The sequence below is a fragment of the Pristis pectinata genome, chromosome 7, assembly GCF_009764475.1.
Source record: "Pristis pectinata isolate sPriPec2 chromosome 7, sPriPec2.1.pri, whole genome shotgun sequence".
In the NCBI taxonomy this organism is placed as follows: domain Eukaryota; kingdom Metazoa; phylum Chordata; class Chondrichthyes; order Rhinopristiformes; family Pristidae; genus Pristis; species Pristis pectinata.
The window spans coordinates 45,651,098-45,673,153 of record NC_067411.1 but is presented as its reverse complement, the minus strand read 5'-3'; positions in this window follow the sequence as shown (position 1 = coordinate 45,673,153).

Below are 22,056 nucleotides of genomic sequence, written 5' to 3'. Positions count from 1 at the left end.
CTTTGTGAAAAAGTTCTTCCAGACCAACACCTTTGACCACAAGACACTGCAGGAGAAGGACTCCATGGATACTGTGAGGTGGTGTCCTGAGAAGACAGTCCAGACCATCTGGCAGAATACCTCATCGTCACAACTCACCAACAAGCACCAAGACCTCGCTTGGCTGGCAGTGAGAGGGGCCCTCCCAGTCAGATCCTTCCTGCATGGTCAGAACATCACTCCCAGCGCGTGCTGCCCTCAGGAGGACTGCGCTGGGGACGAGATGGTCACCTACCTCTTTGCGGGCTGTGGGTTTGTGAGGAGGGTGTGGCGAAAGATGCAAGGGCCCTTGTCACGGTTCTACCCCAGCAGCTGCGTAACAGAGGACTCTCTGATCTACGGCTGTTCCCGAGGACACAGAAATGGACATCAATTGCTGCTGGAAGGGCATCAGCTCGGAGAAAGGTGCCCTTTGGTTTGCCCGAAACTTGTTGGTCTTACAGTCTATGGGGGAACACTGTCGACTGGCACAGTCCAGGCTGCAGGAATACGTGCTGAGGGACGCACTGAAGCTGGGTGCAGCCAATGCAAGGGCTTGGTGGGGAAGGACCACAGCCTAGTGTTCTTCTGCCAGTGGGCATGGAGGGGCTGGGTCGGGCGGGGAAGCCCCTTAAATATTGTAAATATCGTATTGGGGTATCGCCCCAGGGAGCCACATGAGTGGCATTGGTGCTATGGGTTTTAAAAAAATGTTAACACTGCTGAATGAATTGTACACAAATGTAAAGATTTTGCATTGTTTATTCTTGTATGTATTTTTTTCTCATGATGAATAAAGTTTATTTTGTAATAAAAAAAGATTACAGCTCAGTGTTCAACACCATCATCCCCTCAGTACTAATCAACAAGCTTCAAAACCTGGGCCTCTGTACCTCCCTCTGCAACCGGATTCTCAACTTCCTTATCGGGAGACCACAGTCAGTGCGGATCGTAATAACATCTCCTCCTCGCTGACAGTCAGCACAGGCGCACCTCAAGGATGTGTGCTTAGCCCACTGCTCTAGTCTCTCTACACTCATGACTGTGTGGCTGGGCACAGCTCAAATGCCATCTATAAATTCGCCAATGACACCACTGTTGTCGGCAGAATCTCAGACGGCGTTGAGGAGGCTTACAGGAGTGTGATTGATCGGCTGGTTGAGTGGTGTCACAACAACCACCTTGCACTCAATGTCAGCAAGAGCAAGGAATTGATTGTGGACTTCAAGAAGGGGAAGTCGGGAGAACACACACCAGTCTTCATTGAGGGGTCAGCGGTGGAAAGAGTGAGCAGCTTCAAGTTCCTGGGCATCAACATCTCAGAGGATCTATCTTGGGCCTATCGGATCCGGTTATTTTTGAATCCGCAGGTTCTTTCGGGAGTCCACGAACGAGTTGAAAACAACTTGGGGCTTCACAAAGTTTTATTGGAAAAGTTTAAAACAAAGAAACAGTCACAGGGCACATGGCACTAGCTTTACTACTAGGAGATGAGCCAAGACAAGGGAACTAACATGAGCTAGGGCCAGGGGGAAGAGAGCAAGAGAGTGAGATAAGCAAGAGAGAGATAGAAGCAAGAGAGTGATTAACAAAAAATGACACCTTTTATACCTGAGATAAGAGGTACTCCTTAAATAACAATAGTCCAATCAGAAAACCTATTAGATATCTGTGGCAAAACCAACCAATGAGAAAACACGTATTCACCTGATGGACGAACCAATAAGATAAGAAACGGTCATTCCTTGTACAGCCACTTGAGGTGTATTAAACACTATACATGTTATAAACAACTACTTAAAACAGTCGAATTCAACAGGCCCAACGCATTGATGAAATGATGAAGAAGGCACGCCAGCTGCTCTACTTCATCAGGGTTTGATGAGATTTGGTATGTCACCAAAGACTCTTACAAATTTCTACAGATGTACGGTGGAGAGCATTCTGACTGGTTGCATCACCGCCTGGTATGGAGGCTCCAATGTGCAGGATCAAAAGAGGCTGCAGAGGATTGTAGACTTAGCCGGGTCCATCGCGGGCACAACCCTCTCTGCCATCGAGGACATCTTCAAGAGGCGGTGCCTCAAGAAGGCGGCATCCATCATTAAGGACCCTCATCACCTGGGACATGCCCCCTTCATGTTACTACCATCAGGGAGGAGGGACAGGAGCCTGAAGACCCAAACTCAATGTTTCAGGAACAGCTTCTTCCCCTCTGCCATCAGATTTCTAAATGGTCCATGAGCCCATGAACACTATCTCGTTATTCCTCTTTTGCACTACTTATTTTTGTAACTTATAGTAATTTTTATGTCTTTATGTCTAACACTGTACTGCTGCTGCAAAACAACAAATTTCATGAAATATGTCAGTGATAATAAACCTGATTTTGATTCTGATTAAGATTCTAATGCCTCAGCAGGTCAGGCAGACCTTTTTTGGATTAAAATGGAGTTACTTTTTCAGAATAAATCAGCTAAAGTATCAACTGAAGAACAAAACTTTGCAGATACTGGAAACCTGAAATAGCAACAGAGAAAGCTGGAGGTACTCAGCTGGTCAGGAAGTGACTATTGGTATTGGTATTGGTATTATGGGAGAAAAACAGCATTAACACTACAGCTCAATGATTTTTCATCAGAACTCAAGAGCTGAAATGTTAACGTTGTTTTTTCTCTCCAAAGGTGCAGCAATTTGTTGTTTTTTTAACTCTTTGTGCCCCATCTTTTTTTTGCTTGTCCCATGCCAATTTTACTCTGCGCCATTCTCCCTTTCATTACTGAATCACCTCTGCCCACTGCCCACTCACTGACCTTTTATGCTCTTTCCCTGCTGCTCCACCCTACCCCAAACAGCCCTTCTCTGCTACTGTACTTAAATAAAATCTGTTAACATTCACAAGCTTCCAGAATTGAAGTAAGGTCATCTATGTTAAAGAAAGTTTTACAATTCTGTAGTGCTTTTCACATCCTCAGGATATCCCAATAAAGCTTTACAGTCAATGATACATGTTGGAACTGCAATCACCGTTTTAGTCGTGGAGCCATACGGCACAGGAACAGGCCCTTTGGCCCACTATGTCCATGCTGACCATCAAATACTATTGATGCAATCCATTTACCAGCGCTTGGTCCATAGCTTTCCATGCCTTGGCAATTCAAATGTTTGTTTAGTTAGCTAAATATTGTGAGAGTCTCTGCCTCCACCACCCCCTCAGGCAGTGTGTTCCAGATTCTAACCACCCTCTGGGTGAAAAAATTCTTCTTTAGATCTCCTCTAAACTTCTTACCCCTTATACTAAAACTATGCCCTCTTGTTTTAATATGGGAAATGTTAAAAACTCACCTTCATTGCTCCACCAAGGCTGCTTGACCGGTTGAGTAATTCCAATGTTCTTTATAATTAGGATTCCCAACTGCCTGCATTAGAATGGAATGAACAATTTCCCTCAAGCGCTCACAGATTTAGTTTGCAATTATCCCACAAACTAATAGAAGTGCCATCTGATAATATTTAGCCACTTAGCACCTTGCAACGTATATTAAAGTGTTGTAAATCATTTGGATAATAAAAGATGAACTTTAAAATTCAAGTTAAGCATATTAAGTCTTTAGCATTCCCTGCATGTTCCATTGAATTTAATCACTTTATGTGCCACAGACACGAGTCTGTATGTTCTTTCAACACAGAAGCAAACAAATGAAATGAAACAGGCTTTTGTTTCAATCTATCCTGATTAATTTGTTGTGAGAAACTGCAACCTCATTTAAGTCGATTCATGGTATTTAAATTCTGATTTGCAGTCTCTTGACAACGGTAATGTCCATTAAACAGGATGGGCAAGTTACTAATCTTCTTCAATTTTAAGCAAGGACCGAACAATGTCTATTAATAACAGAATTCATTTGGGAAAATAAATTGTTTATAATGAACACATATGTAGCATGTAAAACAGTGCCCAATCACTGCAGGGACTGGACTGAGGGAAAAGTAGCTCAAGCCATTTGCAAGCAAAATTTCAATATAGGGGTGATGCAGGATATGGCCTATGGATTCATGGAAACAGAAGAAAACCATTTGGTCTCTTGCATCTCTTCTGCCATTCAATTAGACTATTGTTGATCTATATCACAATTACGTTTCGAAAGATCCTGTAATCTCAGTTGAGGTGCAGCCTCAACAGATAATTTGGGAGAGAGACCTTCAAAATTCTACTCACCTTTTTATGAAGTAGCACTCCTTGACTCGACCTTTGAATGGCCAAATTTAGTTATGCTGCCTTATTCTGAATTCTCCCAGGTGAGGAAGTAACTTCTCTTCCTCATCCCTATTATGCTCTTCAATCTTGATGCATCACGGCTTGGTATGGCAACTGCTCTGCCCAGGACTGCAAGAAACTGCAGAGAGTTGTGAACACTGCACAGCGCATCACAGACACCAGCCTCCCCTCCTTGGAGCCTGTCTTTACCTCTTGCTGTCTTGGTGAAGCAGCCAGCATAATCAAAGACCCCACCCACCTGGGTCATTCTCTCTTTTCTCCTCTTCCATCAGGTAGAAGATGCAGGAGCCTGAGGACATGTACCACCAGACTTAAGGACAGCATCTATCGCACTGTGATAAGACTAATGAATGGTTCCCTTATATGATGGGATGGACTATGACCTCAAGATCTACCTTGTTGTGACCTTGCACCTTATTGCACTGCACTTCCTCTGTAGCTGTGACACTTTACTCTGTACTGTTATTGTTTTTACCTGTACTACTTCAATGCACTCTGTACTAACCCAATGTAACTGCACTGTATAATGAATTGACCTGTACGATCAGTATGCATGACAAGTTTTTCACTGTACCTCGATACAAGTGACAATAATAAACCAATACCAATATCAATACCAATCACCTTCATTTTGTACACCCCCTAATCTTCCATACTCAAGCAAATGCCTGCCTTGATTATGTAACCTCCCTGCATAATTTAATCCTGCATTATTTTGATAGATCTGTATTATAATTTCTCCAAACCCATCACATTCTTCCTAAACTGAATACAAACACTTTTGATAGTGACCAACTAGTGATAACCCGAGTGTTCCTACATCAGAATCACTGCTCTGGCACATTCTAATTGAAAAACCAGAACATGTTGTTGTGGATTAGTATCACTAAAATTAACATACATGATGGTAAATTTGGTAGTATGCTTTTCTAATCTTCAAATTGCAGGAAATTGCAGACCATCCATTTCTTGTGAGAACAAGTCTCCCCTTGCCCAGCCTTGATTCTTTCCAAGGTTATCCATGAACAACTTTTGATACCAAACTCAGGCAGAAGACCGAACATCATCTACTAAAACAAAAATGATTTGTTAAGTTGAACTGGAGGAGAAATTTATCTCTGATCACTTGCATTAAAGGTCTGCAAGAGTGTTGGTCACTAGTTGTCTTTAACTTGGTTCCATTGTCTTCAATGGAAATGATTTCATGCAGGACGTTAGACAGCACACATGAGGTTAATTGTGGTATTTTGGATCACACAAATCCATGCTCCAGCCAGATGTGTGGATGAGACTATTTTTTTGCCAATTTAACTAAAAACAGAAGCTGTTGTTTTTTTTTATCATGAGGGTGTTATTCAAGAGATATTTGATGTATTTCATTGTAACCACGTCTGTGTGCTAACAAATAATTGCTAATACAGGCAACCCCCACCTAATGGAGGGGATTGGGGGGGGAGGGGGGGGAGAGTTGTGTTCCTAGAAAATGATCGTACTGCGATTTTCCTTAATGCAAAGATGCGTCATCTGCAAATGCATAGGAAAGTGAGGTGAAAGAATAAATATTGTATTTATATATTTACTTTTTTTTCCAATAAATTCTGTAAGAGCAAATTTCATTCTGCATCTCATATTTTTGAGTAGTGATTCGTGAATTCTTTAAAGAATGAATTTCTGTTACCTGAATGGCTGCGACGTGGGGTTTGCCTGCATATTGTGTTGAAAATGATGACTAGATAGATAACAGGATAATCTTTTTCACAGATGATCAACATTACAGATCATGTTACCAAAACTCATCTTCCAGCCTGAAACTAAAGCTTAGCCTGAAAGCCTTCTCCAAGTTTTCATATCTGATAAGAGCTTAAAAGTAATAACAGAAGGTCAGAGAAAGGAATATATGAAGACAGAAAATAGACTGAGCTATACAACATTAGGTCTAGTTATAAATGTTAGCCTGCTCTGTAAGTCGCCAGGAAAATATCGTGGGCAATTTCCAAAGATGCCTGTTACTTGCAGACTCCACCAACATGGACTGGCACTGAAGGAGGCACAGCTTTTTCCTTTCAGTCTGATTACACAGTAATAAACTCCATTCCTCTTCCCAAATGTCAACTTTCTAGCTTTCAGTTCTCACCGGTGAGATTCTTAGGACTGTCTACAATAGTTTTGGCAAAACTTATTTTTTCTTGATCTCAGTGAGTAAGTATGTTCTTGCATGCCAATTGATTGTATTTTTGCCTCTTATTTAGAAGGCTGTGGGTTCAAGTCTTACTCCAAGACCTAAGCATAAAGTCTAGACGGGTGCTCTTGTACACTACAAAGTAAGTGCAGCACTGTTGGTTTTGCCACCCTATGGATAAGGCATTAAGCTGAGGCCCTGTTTGCTCTCCCAGTTTGAGGTAAAAGATACCGTGATACCAAACATACCAAAGGGCATCACAGTGGCATATCTAGTAGAGCTGCTGCCTCACAGGGCCAGAGGCCCTAGTTCAGTCCTGACCTTGGGTGCTGCCTGTGTGATGGTTGCACATTCTCCCTGTGACTGTGTGGGTGTCTTCGGGGTGCTTTGATTTCCTCCCACATCCCAAAGATGTATGAGTTAGTAGGTTACTAGCCACTGTAAGTTGCCCTTAGTGTGTAGGTGAGTGGTAAAATCTGGAGAGAATTGATGAGAAAATAGGGAGAATAAAAAATTGGAATTGATGTAAGATTAGTGTAAATGGGTGATTGATGGTTGGTCTGGATTCAGCAGGCTGAAAAGCCTTTTTCTGTGCTGTATCTCTCGTTGACATCATCGGCCAGAAACACAGAGGAATTATTCCTGGTCAGTATATATCCCTTGATTAAAAATGCCCAGAATTTCTGGTTATTTTCACTTTGCTGTGTATGAGAGTTGTTGTGTACAAATTGGTATTGCCATTTCCTCCATTACAACAATGATCAAGTTTCAACAATATTTTATTGGCTGTGAAAGGACTTCGGACATAGTGAAGGGTAAGCGCAAGACTCTTTTTCATGGAGAAATGTATAAACAAATCAGAAGTCTGGTGAAACTGATATTGAATATTGGCTATGAATATTGACTATGCTCAACTTGTTCTGAGATGATATTGCCATTACATTTGTATGGCCATCCCATGACCGTAGCATTAATAGACACCAAAAGAAAACTCTTGTTGTGAGCTTGTCAGTGGTTACTCAGGACTTTTCCTAACATGTTATTGCTGATGTCAGGTCAAGAAAAATTCCTGAATCATGAAAAGCAAATACTTTCTGCTAGCCAGACTTGGTTTTAGGCTCTGAACATAAGGTCAGGAGTAAAGTCATCACTTCAGGACCCAAATCGTTCCCCAGGAGCAGATGCACGATTGTTAGGCGTGGCCTGCCCTTGCTTCAGCAATGGAAACCAAGAAAACTGAGGCAGCATCTGTGGATGGAGAAACAGAATTAATGACCGCTCAACAGATACAAACTGGAAAAGTTTGTTACCCGAAATTGTTGGAATTCATTGTTAACATTTGAGGTTTTTCTTGACCCACATCAAAATATGAGTTGCTGATCTTTGAGTTTACATTGGGGCTTGGGAAATAATGTTTCAGTATGTTTTTCAGAGATGTGTTTTATCAGATATTTGCTTCATTCAAGAATACTGGAGAAACACCAGTATACTAGGAATACCTGATGTTATTGAACCAGACCAATAAAACAGACAAAGGCAACGATAGACAACTTTGTTTTACTTACATTCTTTCCAGAACAATGGAATTTATGAAAGTCATGTTGCAGGGTTTTGACTCAAAACGTCGACAATTCCTTTCCTCCCACAGATGCTGCTCGACCCGCTGAGTTCCTCCAGCAGGTTGTTTGTTGCAATGGAATTTATAAGGCAGATTAAACAATTATTACCTGTATATTTATACTACTGGAGACCCTATTGCTTGAATGAGATGTTAAACCAAGATTGGAATTGGAATTGGAATTGGAATTGGATTTGGAATTGGTTTATTATTGTTACATGTACCGAGGTACAGTGAAAAACTTGTCTTGCATACTGTTCATACAGATCAATTCATTACACAGTGTACTGAGGTAGTACAAGGTAAAACAATACAGAATGCAGAGTAAAGTGTAGTCATCCTTCGAGACATAGAATTTAGATTTTAAGAAGTAGAACAATTATATTAGAAGTAATGAGTGGATCTGCAGATCATTGTTCTCTTACAAATGCATGTACAGTAAAACCCCGATAACCTGCCACCTACAGGACATTGGTGGTGCAGGACTGGCAGATTTTTTGGAATATTGAATATTACTCCTAGCAATACTCCAAAGCTCTTTTAAATCACAATTTTTAGATGCTACATGGTAGTGTAATAAGTTTTTCAGTGAACCCAGTTAGTGTAAAGAGAGCAGAAGAACCAGGGCTCCAGTTCCTTCAAAAGGACAACAGGAACTGGGGCCCCAGTGAGTTTAAAGGGAGTGTGAGAATCAGGGCCCTGGTGAATTTTTAATGCAGTGTGGAAATGGGGTCCTGTTGGATGCTGAAAATTCGGTATTTCCAAATAATGGGATAGCAGACTGTTGGAGATTTACTGTAAAAGATCTCAGGTTATCTGGACATACTTTCAGTATTTGTTGTATCCTTTTTAAAAGCTGTGATGGAATTTAGATCCACTCACTTTGAGGCACTGAATTCCAGGTCACAACCATTCGCTCCATGAAAATGTTTCTGCTCGGGTCACCTTCGATTCTTTTGCCACTCTCCTTAAAGGTGCCTCCTTTATTTCTTGACATTGCTCTCAATGGAAATAGCTTTCTTTTTGACATATTGTCCAGACCCTTCATGTTTTGAACACTTCTATCTAATCACCTCTATTCGAAGGAGAACAAACCCATCTTCTGATGAAGGGTCATTGACCTGTAATTTTAACTCTGCTCCTCTCTTTCCACAGATTTGTTTATTTCAAAAATGTACAGGAAATACAATTAGTACACATCTTCCTTCCCTCAGGGTACAGTGGTGGCAGAATGCTGGACTATAGTCCTTCCTCACAAAGTCTTTGTGTGACTGCACCGAGCTTCAGTGAATACCTCAGCATGTCTTCCTACAGCCTGGATGTGCTGCTCGGCTGCATTCACTTACAGGCACCTCCTTACACTGGAAGAACAACAAGTTTTGAGCAGAACGAAGTCCACCTTTCATCAATTTGATGATCTTCCAGCCACAGTTGATGCATTTCTCGGTAAGTGTCCTTGGGAACAGCCCATAGATCACAGAATTCTCTGTTACACAGCTGCTGGGGCATAAGCTCAACAAGGACCCTTGCATCATTTTCCAGATCTTCTTTGCAAAAGCACATTCCATAAAGAGGTGACTGATCATCTCACCCGCACCACAGCCATCTGGAGGCAGCATGCATTGGGAGTGAGATTCCAACTGTACAGGAAAGATCTAATGGGGAGGGTCTCACTCATTACCAGCCAAGTGAGGTCTTGATGCTTGTTGGTGAATATTGGTGATGAGGCATTCTATCAAATCACTTTGACACCCTGCCTGGGGAACCATGGCATTGTTCCATCATATCCTTCTCTGGCAGGGCCTGTAGGACATTCCATTCCTGTTCAATGTTCTGTAACTGAGGAAAAGTTGGATAAGAGGCAAGATGAGTGATGGTTGGAGTCTGGAACCCATTACCTGAAAGGATAGTAGAGGCAGAAACCCTCATCACATTTAAACAGTAGTCATAGAGTTCTACAGCATGGAAACAGACCTTTTGGCCCAACTTTGACACAGCTAGTCCCCTTATATGTTTCTACATTTAAGTTAATTTCTTACTCTTGCCTAGGTTTACAGATACTCTGCTTGGATGTGTACTTGAGGAGCCGTGAAGGCAGGGCTATGTAGCCAATGCTGAAGGTGGCTAGCCTCTGTAGTTCTTTCACAATTGGCATAGGTACGAGGGAATGAATGACTTCCTATGTCACAATTGTTTATGATTTCTATGTCCTATATCAGTAACTTTAACTTTAATGAGTTTTTGTTCACCATAAACTGGGCCATTTTCCTAAATTCCATCCTCAGGCCTGCCCTTATCCATCAGATTTTAAGGCAATCTGATGAAGAAATGAAACAACATTTCCATCTGCATGTGCTGTTTCATTTTGCAGGCCTTGCTACTGACAAATTGAAGCTCTTTGACTAGAATGTCTAAACTGACCACTAAGGCTGGTCTTATTTCAACCTTCCAGTTGGCACTGTATTAACTTCCATACTGAGCAGGCAAAAACAAACCTTGCTTCAATAAAAGGGACGGATCAACAACAACACTTTATATTTGTATTCAAATTACCAAAGCCGCATTAAAAGATAGTGGGATGATTGGCCAAGGCGTGGTCAAAAAGATAAGTTTTCCAGGGGTTCTGAAGGGAGGAGAGAGTGTTAGAGAGCTGCAGGGGTTTAAGAATGGAATTACAGAGCTCAGGACCTTGCAGCTTAAAGCACGGGTCCTGATGGTGTAATGAAGGAATTCGGAGATGCAAAAGAAGCTATGATTGGAGGAGTGCAGAGAGGGTTGCAAAACTGACAGAGATTACAGAGATAGGGGCATGGAGGGATTCGAGAACAAGACTGAGAATTTCAGATTTAACTCAATGTTTTATTTCAAATTTTCTGTTTCAAGTCCTTTAACTATCTTACACACTGTTTGGCACAGTCCCACTTTCACCCTCTGTTGATACTGACTAGCTACTTCTCTTGGGTTTCAAATCTATGTGCAGGTAGTTCTGCTATAAAGTAGTAGTTACATTCCTAAGAAACCTTGCTTTATAGAAAGTCACATTATAGTAGAACAGGCTGTAGTTGCCTTCAAATCACAGTTTTAAGTAGGTTTCTGTGATCGTGATTGTGCTATAACCAATGAGGCCCATGTAATGCAAATAGTGTTCCCTAATCCATCAGTCGCATTATAACCAATTTGCATTGTGGAAACACACATTATAGCTGAAATACCTGAATGCATTTTAGATCATTTAACTGGTGTTTTACTTATTGAGGCAAATTGCAGATGCTTTCTTCACAAGCTGAAGAGCGTAGGCTTCCTTTCCTCATTCTCAGACCTTTATCACTAAGGGTCAGTCTCATTGCTGTTCCCTACACCGCCTCAAGCTTTTGAATATCTCAGCGACTCGAACAAGATGCAGCAAAATGTTACCTGAATATTTTGACTGCAGCTTCCTCTGGTTTATATTTTGTTATGCTATATGCTTTGCTGAATGCCATTCTGCTTTGTATGGGCAGTTTCCTAGAACCTGTGCCCTGGTCTGTGGTACTTGTTCCACTCAGAAGTGGCTGCATTTTATACTCTGAAATTTAGTTTAAGTCAACAGAAGTGAATTTTGGAAGTGAAGTGGATCATGTTATCTTTACAACTATATTCCCACTGACCAAGGATGAATTTATAGACATTTGATGTTAAGCCTACAGCAGCTTCAAGATCTTTTTCAATATCATCCTGTTATTTTCTACACATTACTTGTAATGAATGTGTGTCACCTAATTATCATTCTTAAAATGTTTGGTGTTGCCCCAGAACAGTGTGATTACCAATCAGTGAAAAATAGTCAACTCTGTTTCCAATTATGACATAAATTCCATATCATAAGAACAAAAAAGATAGAAGCAGGAATTTTCTGCCCCTTGTTCATGCTCTGTCATTCAATAAGATCATGGTGAATCTTTTAGCTTAGCACTACTTTCCTGCATTAACCCCATAGTCTTTGATTCCATTAACATCTAAAAAGCCATCATTCTCTGAAGAAAAGAATGATTCATAGAATGCCTTTCAAAACTCAGTATGTCCTCAAGTGTTTCACAGTCAAATAAATATGGTAATGTGGAAAACAGTGTTTCTAAGAACCACAGAGCAAGCTCTGCAATGAAAAATATGATCATGATCTGATAATCCCTTTTTAAAATGATGTTGATCATTGGAGAGTTGACAATTTGGAAAATTGTTTCTTTCTCAACATTCACAACTCAGTTTGCCAATAAGAAGCTCAATGACATGGCATCATGATGTACCTGAGAAATTGCTTACTGGAAAGATTCAAGTTGTCTAAAGATTGACTTTTGTCAGAGTGGAGAACTGAGGAGGAGGACAAGGTGGATCATTCACATGGCTGAAGAAGTTTGCAAAGGCTGAAGATCTTGATGTTTGTACTCACATGCCAGGCATTTGCCATTTTTGAGGATGACAATGTTTTGTAATCAAGACTCCATCTCTAATTAGATGTTTAATTGACCAGTACTATTTGTGACAGGATATGCAGGATTGAGAATGTGGCAAGATCAGATGCTACAATAAACTGCTACAAATTGTGAAAGAACAGAGGTCCAAACCAAAAAGTAGATTTAGTGTTGACCAAGAATGTCTTTTTTTCCTAAATGATGAGTGCACATGAAGGACTTATAGATAATTGATGGAGCCAGGGACCATGAATAATTGCAGAAATCATTGGAAGTTGCATTGGGGGTACTATTAGACATCCAGCAATCGTTAAATTAAAATGGATAAAAAGGTTTCTCTGGTCTGCAATTTTCACTTAATTGTGTAAAACACCATGCAATGTTCATATTGGATATTGCTAACTTAGGCTCCAAATGTCATAATTTTTGTAGAATTTAATTTTGGATATCAGAGGACAGAATTAAAACTGCAATGAGTAGCAGAGAGGCATCAGATGATGTGGAATAGAAATCATTATAAACTGGATCAATGAATGGTGAGAACTACCTGCCAACATTAAGGCCAGGAGATTCCACATCCCAGTCATGTGCAAGGAACTGGCTTCACCTGTCAGCAGGCAGCCAGGAAGTGGATGGCTGGGTTAGAACTCCAACTGGAAAATGGCAGGGTAGTTCCGGCAGTTATTCCAGTAACTTAGCTCTATGACTCCATGAACTTTCTGTTTGCAGATCCGGTTCGTTGTCTAGACAATTCAATGCAATTCCTCACAGCTCATACATTATCCATTGTGGTATTAGATCAGCCCATTTCACCACTTTTAACCATGGGATTTGGTCCAATTTGTGTTATTGAGTGCTTTAACCACCATTGCAGATATCATTTCAAGTCATTCCCGCTAACACTGGATCTACTGAGAAATGATGATAGCAAGCTAACACCCAGGTCATCAACTGTAAAAAAAAATGGACTTCCAACAATCATCCTCTGTAGAGCTCACTGCTTCATCTACATAACCAATTAAAGCTGGAGCATCCCACATAAACTTGAAGAGCTTTATTGAAAAATCACATGCAGAGAGAGAGTAAAACTGCATGATTTACAACGTCCTCCACAGAACACAATTAATTGATTCTGTTGCTGATCAGTATCTCAGCTTGCATGCTGTTCTTTAATTTTGAAATCTTCAAGCTTGCAGAATAATATGGGGTTTCTGTTTGAACTGGTTTTACTCTCTGGGGTAATCAGAGAGAAGACCAGCCAATGGTTTAAACATTCCTAACAATTGATTTTCATGAACTGTGTAAAGTACAAGAAATTTTACAGCTGAGAGAATTAATTCGAAGTGCTTCTTAAAACTTGCAGTGGTTACTTCTTCAGCTTCAGGAGAATGAGAGGCTCATAATCCATCAGCATTTTATATGATATTCCTCCGGACTGCCTCTGAACACTCTTGTGGACTGTCAGTCTTTTTTCACTTTAGAAGAGTTGGTCTTGCTGACTAAAAGCAGGCTTTAGAAGTTTTCTTTTGACCTGTGTTTTGCTGTTATCAGCAAAGTGATGTTGCTTGTTGCTGATCTCAAAGAAAGCTGCTCACCAAGATCTATTGGTCTCTGGGGCACCAACTTTTCCTGTCCTGACTGCTTGTTCTTGGGCTCAGCTGAAGGGGATCCATGGTGTTTCAGACACTGTGATGTCATCAATCAGGCTGAGCTGCCAATCACATTGATTGACAACAAAGAAAATCCAGTACCTAACTAATTTTTAACATTTAACAGGGTGGGAGATGAAGCTGGAGTGTCAGTTGTGGCTCACTTGTTAGGGTGCTGAGGAGCTGCTGCACAGTCAGATGTGTTTTCTTTTGATGAGAGGTTAACCCAAGAATCCACCTGCTTTCTAAAATGGATATAAATGATCGTGTGGCACTATTCCAAAGAAGAGCACGGAGTTATCCCTAGTGTTTTGGCCAATATACCACTTCAAATAAGTGAATGCTGGAAATGTAAGATTTCAGACTAGAATGTCTTACTATCTGAAGTCATGCTGAGTTCAGAAGGTTGTAACATGCCTTGTTAGAAGGTGAGGCGCTCTTTCTTGAGGTTACATTGAGCTTTGTGGGAACAGTGTAAAAGGCTAAAGACAGAGAAGTCAGGATGAGAAGGGAATAGAAAATTAAAGTGATAAATAAGGGATAAATGCAGAAACTACTGGAAATACTTATCAGGTCAGGTAGTCTTCATGAAGAGAGAAACTGAGTTGGTATTTCAGGTCATCAGAACCTGTCATCAAGTCAACAGTCAGAGAGGTTAACTCTAGTTCCCTCTCCACATATGCTGTCTGACTTGCTGAGTATTTTCACCATTTTCTGTTTTTATGTCAGATTTGCAGCCCCTTTTGTATTTTTGCCTTTTGATTAAACTGGCAGGCAACTGGAAAGTCAAAGACACACCTGTATACTGAGTAGAAACTTTCTACGTTGGGTGTCCATGATGTGGTCTCCTCTGTTTTGGGGAAATCAGGCACAGATTGAGTGACAGTTTTGCAGAAAATCTTATGCAACATTTTTAACTTTGCCTGGTTCTGATGAAGTGTCATTCACCGGAAGTGTTGACTCTTTTTTCTCTCTCCACAGAGGCTACCTGACCTGCTGAGTATTTCAAGCATTTCTAGGTTTTATTCTGACAAAAAGGAAATTTTATAATTTTAACATTATTTACATGTTTAAAGAGATGTAAGGAATGACAAATCACAGACATTTTAGAGCTAGAAGGTTTGTAAGCTATTATTTTAGATTATCTGATATGGGGGGGAAGATCTAATCATTATCTTCTCAGTGCTGAATCCATTGACTCTTTTGCTTCACTGCAACATTTTTCTCTCTGTCAGAGAAGTGAAGGTTTCTTTTATGTATTCCTGATTTATTTCTCACCAAATATAAAACTGCACCCTTGCATTTCATCTTTAGGGCTCTTTTTGCATGTGTTCACCGTGAATTATTCAAGCATGTGTCTGGAATATGCCTTTCTCGAGATAGAATGAAGCAAGGGGTGCAGTATCAGAGCTGTGCCTTCAGTAGTTTGTCAAATAGAGATCAGGCTCCATAGAAAAGGCAGCAAAATAGAATCCATTGCATACCAGAATGACAGAGGAGGCATTTCATTGACGATCAAATTGGAAGGGATGTCTCAAAACATCCCATTTCATGGAGGTACTGGTCCACTTTAGGACCACTTACAAATGGATGATGTTAAATAAAAATGTACAGAAGGAATTCAGATAGTCACATTATGGACAATTGTCCAATCCACTCCAACAGAAGAAGGATTGCAGGAGTCCACTTAGCAACATTGGAAGCCATGTAATGGCTCTCAGAACACAGCATTAGAAACTAAGCAATTAACTACTTCAGGGGTGAAAATTCTCCATCCTGTAAACCTGTAGAATTTCTTAATACTTGTGTAAGTCATGTCTGACTGTATGAGGTGGATTTGTTCAGGCGTATAGCTGAATCTGTAATGAAATTTACATCGTGTCTGAGGTTTGATGGCAGCAATCTGCAAGTCCTCATTTACAAGATCAGATCTTTGTATGCATGGACCATTTCATGTTGAGAGCTGAGACCAAAGCACTGTTTGTAATCCTTTGATGACTAGAGCAGCCAACACAGCTCATATTATTGGTACATGAACAAATCCCATGAGCTCTGTGCATACCTGGAGTTCTGTTAAATCAACTCACGAGCAATCTTGTGAGCTCCTGTTGTTGGATACGTGAATGAAGTTGGTAAAATAACATGGTTTCATCAGCAGCTGTGCTTTGATTTGAAGTCCTTTGATCTCCTTGCTGAGACCATCGATAGCATTGGGTTGATGTTTTACTGGCCTGTTCATGAATACTGATGTTTTTATTTCAGTACTCAAGAGAACATCAAGTTCTAAATAAATAGCGATTCCTTTTGATGGAGTTTGCAGCAGGGGTGGGCAACAGCATGTGGATGTAAAAGACAGGACTAAAGTGCATAAAGGAATGAGAGCGTTGGATAACATGGGAAAATAGAACCTATTAGACAGAAACAGTCTGAGAAAGATTATGTGGAATATATAAGCAGGATTAAAATGCATGTATGTAAGTGCACAAAATATAGTGAATAAAGTTGGTAAACTACAGTCACAAATAACTGTGTGGAAATATAATGTATTGGCAATATTAGAAATGTGACTTAAAATGCTGTCGGCTGGGAATTTAATATTCATGGATACAAAATGTTCAAACTGGATAGGGAAGGATAAAAAGGAGAGGGGTGGCACTGGTGATTAGGAAAGAGTGTAATGTTGGAAAGCAGGATGTCTTTCAGGGAGCAAGAACAGAATCCCTTTGGCTGGAGATGACAAGTAAGAAGGGTTTGAACACTCTACTAGGAGTATCTTCATGAGCAGATCTCAATGAGTGAGGATCGGTAACATCTCCTCCTTACTGACCATCAACACAGGTGTACCTCAAGGCTACTCCTTATACACACATGACTGTGTGGCTATGCACAGCTCCAATGCCATCTTCAAATTCACCGATGACACCACTGTTGTTGCATGAATCACAGGTGGTGATGTCAGAGTACAGGAGTGAGATGGGACAGCTGGTTGAGTGGTGCTGCCAACAACAACCTCTCACTCAACATCCATAAAACTAAAGAGCTCATTGTTGACTTCAGGAAGGAGGAAGGACGGCGAACATACACCAGTCTACATTGGGGGATATGTGGTGGAAAGAGTCAGCAGCTTTACATTCCTGGTCATTAACGTATCGGATGAACTGTCCTGGGCCCAGAACCCTGAATACAATCACAGGAAGGCGCACCAGCATCTTTACTTTCTTAGAGGGTTAAGGCATGTCACTGAACACTCTAACAAACTTCTCCAGATGTACTGTTGAACATATTCGTTGCATATGAACTGGTACAGCAATTTGAATGGGCAGGAATGTAAGAAGCTGTAGAGAGTAGTAGACTCAGCCCAGTACATCACAGACACATCCCTTCCCACCATCATCAGTATCTACAGGAGGCGCTGCCTCATGAAGGCAACATCCATCATCAAAGATCCCCACTTTCTGGGCCATGCCATCTTTTCACAGCTACGATTGGGCAGGAGGTACAGAAACCTGAAGTCCCACACCACCAGGTTCCAAACCAGCTATTTCCTTTCAACCATTCGGTTCTTGAGCCAATCAGCACGACCCTAACCACGACCTCAGTATAGCAACACTATGACGACTTTGATCACTTTGCGCTAAGATGGACTTTGTTTTTTTTTGTTCTATTTATGTTCTTTCTTGTAAAAATTGTGTATAATTTATGTTCAAACTGAATCAGATTTATTATCACTGACTTAAATGACGTGAAATGTGTTGTTTTGCGGTAGCAGTACAGCGCAAAGATATAAAATTACTATAAATTACAAAGGTAAATAAATAGTGCCAAAGAAAGGAATAACGAGGTAGTGTTCATGGACCATTCAGAAATCTGATGGCGGAGGGGAAGAATCTGTTTCTGAATCTTTGAGTGTGGGTCTTCAGCCTCCTGTACCTCCTCCATGATGGTACTGTATGATGAGAAGAGGGCATTTCTCGGATCTTGAGAGTCCTTGGTGATGGATGCCACCTTTGTGAGTTTTATGCTTTTCTTGTGAATGCTGCTTATCTGATGCTATGTGCCCGTGATTCTGCTATGTTTTTCATTGCACCTGTGCATAAATGTACTTGCGCATATGACAATAATCTCAATTTTGACTTTGACTTCCACTGGTTTTCAGATAGATAGATAGGGAGAGAAAGAGAGAGAGAGAGAGAGAAAGAGAGACAAAATAGAGAGAGATAAAGGAGAGGGAGGGAGGCAGAGAGGGATGAGAACTGAAAGGGAGAGAGAGAGAGAGATAAGGACAGGTAGGGAGAGAGAGAGAGTGTGTGCAAGAGGGAGGGAGAGGAGAGGGAGAGAGAGGGACAGAAGAGAAAAGGAGGGAGAGAGTGAGAGAGAGATTTTCCAAGGAAATTATAGAGATGTACAAGAACTACGTAGTGGTGATCATGGAGTAGAGGGCTTTCAGTGCTTTCATACAACTTCTTTGACCGATATGTTCTTGCCCTGGATAGGAAGGAGATATTGCTGGACTGTGTGCTGGGACGTGAAGGAGACTGAATAATGGTGTCAGTGGGAGAACACTTGGGTGTGAGAGATCACAATTTAGTTGATGTCTCCAACAATAGGAGTTTACTTTGGTAATGGAAAGGATCAAAGAATAATGCAAAATAGAACTTCTGAAGTGTAAGTGGGATAGTTTCAAAGTGATCAAGGTGGTGTAGAGCGAATAGAATGTTACCAAAAGTTTATAAGAAAAGAACAATGGAACAGCGACTTATCTTTAAAGAGAAGATATTTCAGGTATAGGCAAGGCACATTCCTACAAGAGGGAAAGGTAGGGAAACAAATCCAGGGCTTCTTGGATGATGAGGGTCAGAGAATATGATAAAACAGAAGAGGAAGGTGTATGATGCATGTCAGAGGAAAATAAGGCAGAGAGACCATGAGAATAGAATAGTAATTAACATGGGTGGCATTGTAAGACTATTGTATGGTTCCCTTATACAATAAGATGGACTATGACCTCATGATCTACCTGGTTGTGACCTTGCACCTTATTACACTGCACTTTCGTTGTAGCTGTGACACTTTACTTTGTACTGTTACTGTTTTTACCTGTACTGCACCAATGCACTTTGTACTAACTCAATATAACTGCACTGTGTAATGAATTGACCTGTACGATCGGTTTGTAAGACAAGCTTTTCATTGTACCTCAGTACAAGTGACAATAATAAACCAATACCAATACCAATACCAATAGTGCAGCTGTTGCCTCACTTTCCAGGAGTTTAACCTCAATCCTGATCTCCAGTGCAGAGATTTTACATTCACCCTGCTTGGGTTCCCCCTGATATTCTGGTTTTCATCATATCCTAAAGATGTAAGAGTTAGTAAGTTAATTGGCTATTGCTAATTGACCTAAGTGTGTAGGTGAGTGGTATAATCTGGGGGGAGTTGATGGGAATGCATTGAGAATAAAATAGCATGAGTGTGGGAGTAATGTAAATGAGCACTTGATTGTTGGCTTGGACTTGATGAACCATAGGAGCTGTTTCCCTGTTGTTTGACTCTATGACAACAAAAGAGAACCCCAAAATCTTTCACCTGCATGCAAATAATAAGTGGGCAGTAAGAGGCAAGGACCTGTTAGAGACAAAGAAGCTGATAGACACTCAGTCATTGTTATCTGCTCATTTGCTCTTTGCAGCTCCGTGTGCCTTTGAGGTCGGCTCCACGTCCCATCTTGAATTTTATAGTGGGCTTTGAGTCACACAAAGAGGATTTGAAATGCTTTCAAAGAGCTGGAATGCTGCAAAACTTCCTCTGTTTTTGATGTTCATCAATAAGTGACCAATTAAGTTTGATGCCTTCAGTGGAGAGCCACTGTGATAGGTTTCCAAACCACTGGTGTCAAGTGGTTCCCTGCTGTGAAACATGACAGCTGCTGTTCATTTTGAGCATGGTTTTTGTTTACTCAGCTGCACCTTGTGATTTCAAAACCAATCCCTGCTGTTAAGTATTAATACATTCAACTGAAGTGAATATGAGTATCCATGTTTTTTGTTATGCGCAGGAAGTCCATGCCTCTATTCCTCTTGGACAATGATGACTGAATGTATGTTTGGAGTTGCAAACTAAGGCTAAAATACTTAATTAGTACATTATTTTGGTGTTTAGTATTCAAGAAGAGAATTCTGTAGATGTGGAAAAGAAAAGGTAACAAGTGGGATGTCCTAGAAAGACAGCCTACGCTTTGTTCACCCTGCATGGTTTACATTCTAGTTTGCTGAAGCAAGTTGGGGTAGAATTAATGGAAAAGCATCCCCAATGCATGCTGACCTCAGGACAGCTGCACCTCTTTGCAAATTGTGGATTTGCTATGAGGGTGTGGAGAAGGATGCAAGGGTCCTTGTCAAGATTCATCCCAAGCAGCCACGTAACAGAGGAGTCTCTGATCTACAGGCTGTTCCCAAAGTCACACACTGAGAGACAATCAAGTGCTCCTGGAAGATCATCAACTTGGTGAAAGACCCTCTTTGGTCTCTCCCAAACTTGTTGGTCTTTCAGGAGAGTGAAATGTCCATAAGGGAATGCTGCTGGCTGGCACAGTCCAGGCTACAGGAGGACGTGCTGACGGATGCACTGAAACTTGGTGCAGCCAATGCAAAGGCTCTGTGGGGAAGGACCACAGTCTAAGCTCCTTCTGCTACTGGACATGGAGGGGCTGAGTCGGGTGGGAAAGCCCCTCAAACAATGAAATGGTGTATCACCCGAGGGGGCCACATGAGTAGTAATGGTGCTATGGTTTAAAAAATGTGTTCACACTCCTGAATGTATTGATCATCTGACACTAAGAATGTAAAAAGTTTGCACTATGTTCATTCTTTTGTATATATTGTTATTATGAGAAAAGCTTATTTATGAAATTAAAAAACTAACAGAAAAGCTTGCCATAATCTTCCAATTTCCCCTTGATGCTGGGGAGATGCCAGAAAATTGGAAAATGGTAAATGTAACACTCTTGTTCAGAGAAGGCTGTTGGTCTTTCTTAGTAACTATAGGTGAATCAGTGTGATATCAACAATGGGTGCAGTTTTCGAAACAATAAATGGGAAAAAAAAATTAATCAGCAGTTGGTGATTCAAACTAATTAAGATGAGCCAGTGCGAATTTCTAAAAGGCAGATTGAGTTTAATGTAAGTTAATTTTTTACACATTAACAGAAGAGCTTGATGAAAGAAATGCAGTGGGTGTGTCTATATGGATTTTAAGAAAACATTTAATAGAGTACCACATAAAAGGCTGCTTAACAAAAGTGAAGTTCAGGGAATAGTGGAGTGTGACAACTTAAAAAATCATTTTAAGGACAGCAAACAGCAAGTTGTGGTAAATGGTTGTTTTTCAGATTGGAGAATGGTAGACAGTGGTGTTCCCTGCTGTGGTTAGGCCACAACTATAGTACTTTCTGGTCACCACACCCTTGGATGGACATGAAGGTTCTGGAGAGGGTGCAGAGGAGATTTACAGAAAGATTCCAGGATTGGGGGATTTTAACTACAAAATTGGGGTGGAGAAGCTGGAGTTGTTCTCCTTGGAGCAAAGAAATTTGAGGAGAGGTTTGATGGATGTGTACAAGATTACAGCATGTCCAGATAAGGTAGACAAAGAAAAGCTGCTCCAGTTAGCTGATGGTGCAATGACCCGGGAATGCTGTTGTGAAATTTTGGGCAAGATATACAGCAGGGATGTGAGGAAGAAATTTTTTTACAGTGGTAATAACCTCAAACTCACTGCCTATGAGGTGGGCAGAAGTGGAGATGATCAATGACCTTTAATGGAAATTGGATGAGCACTTGAGGAAAGCAAACTCATGAGGAGGA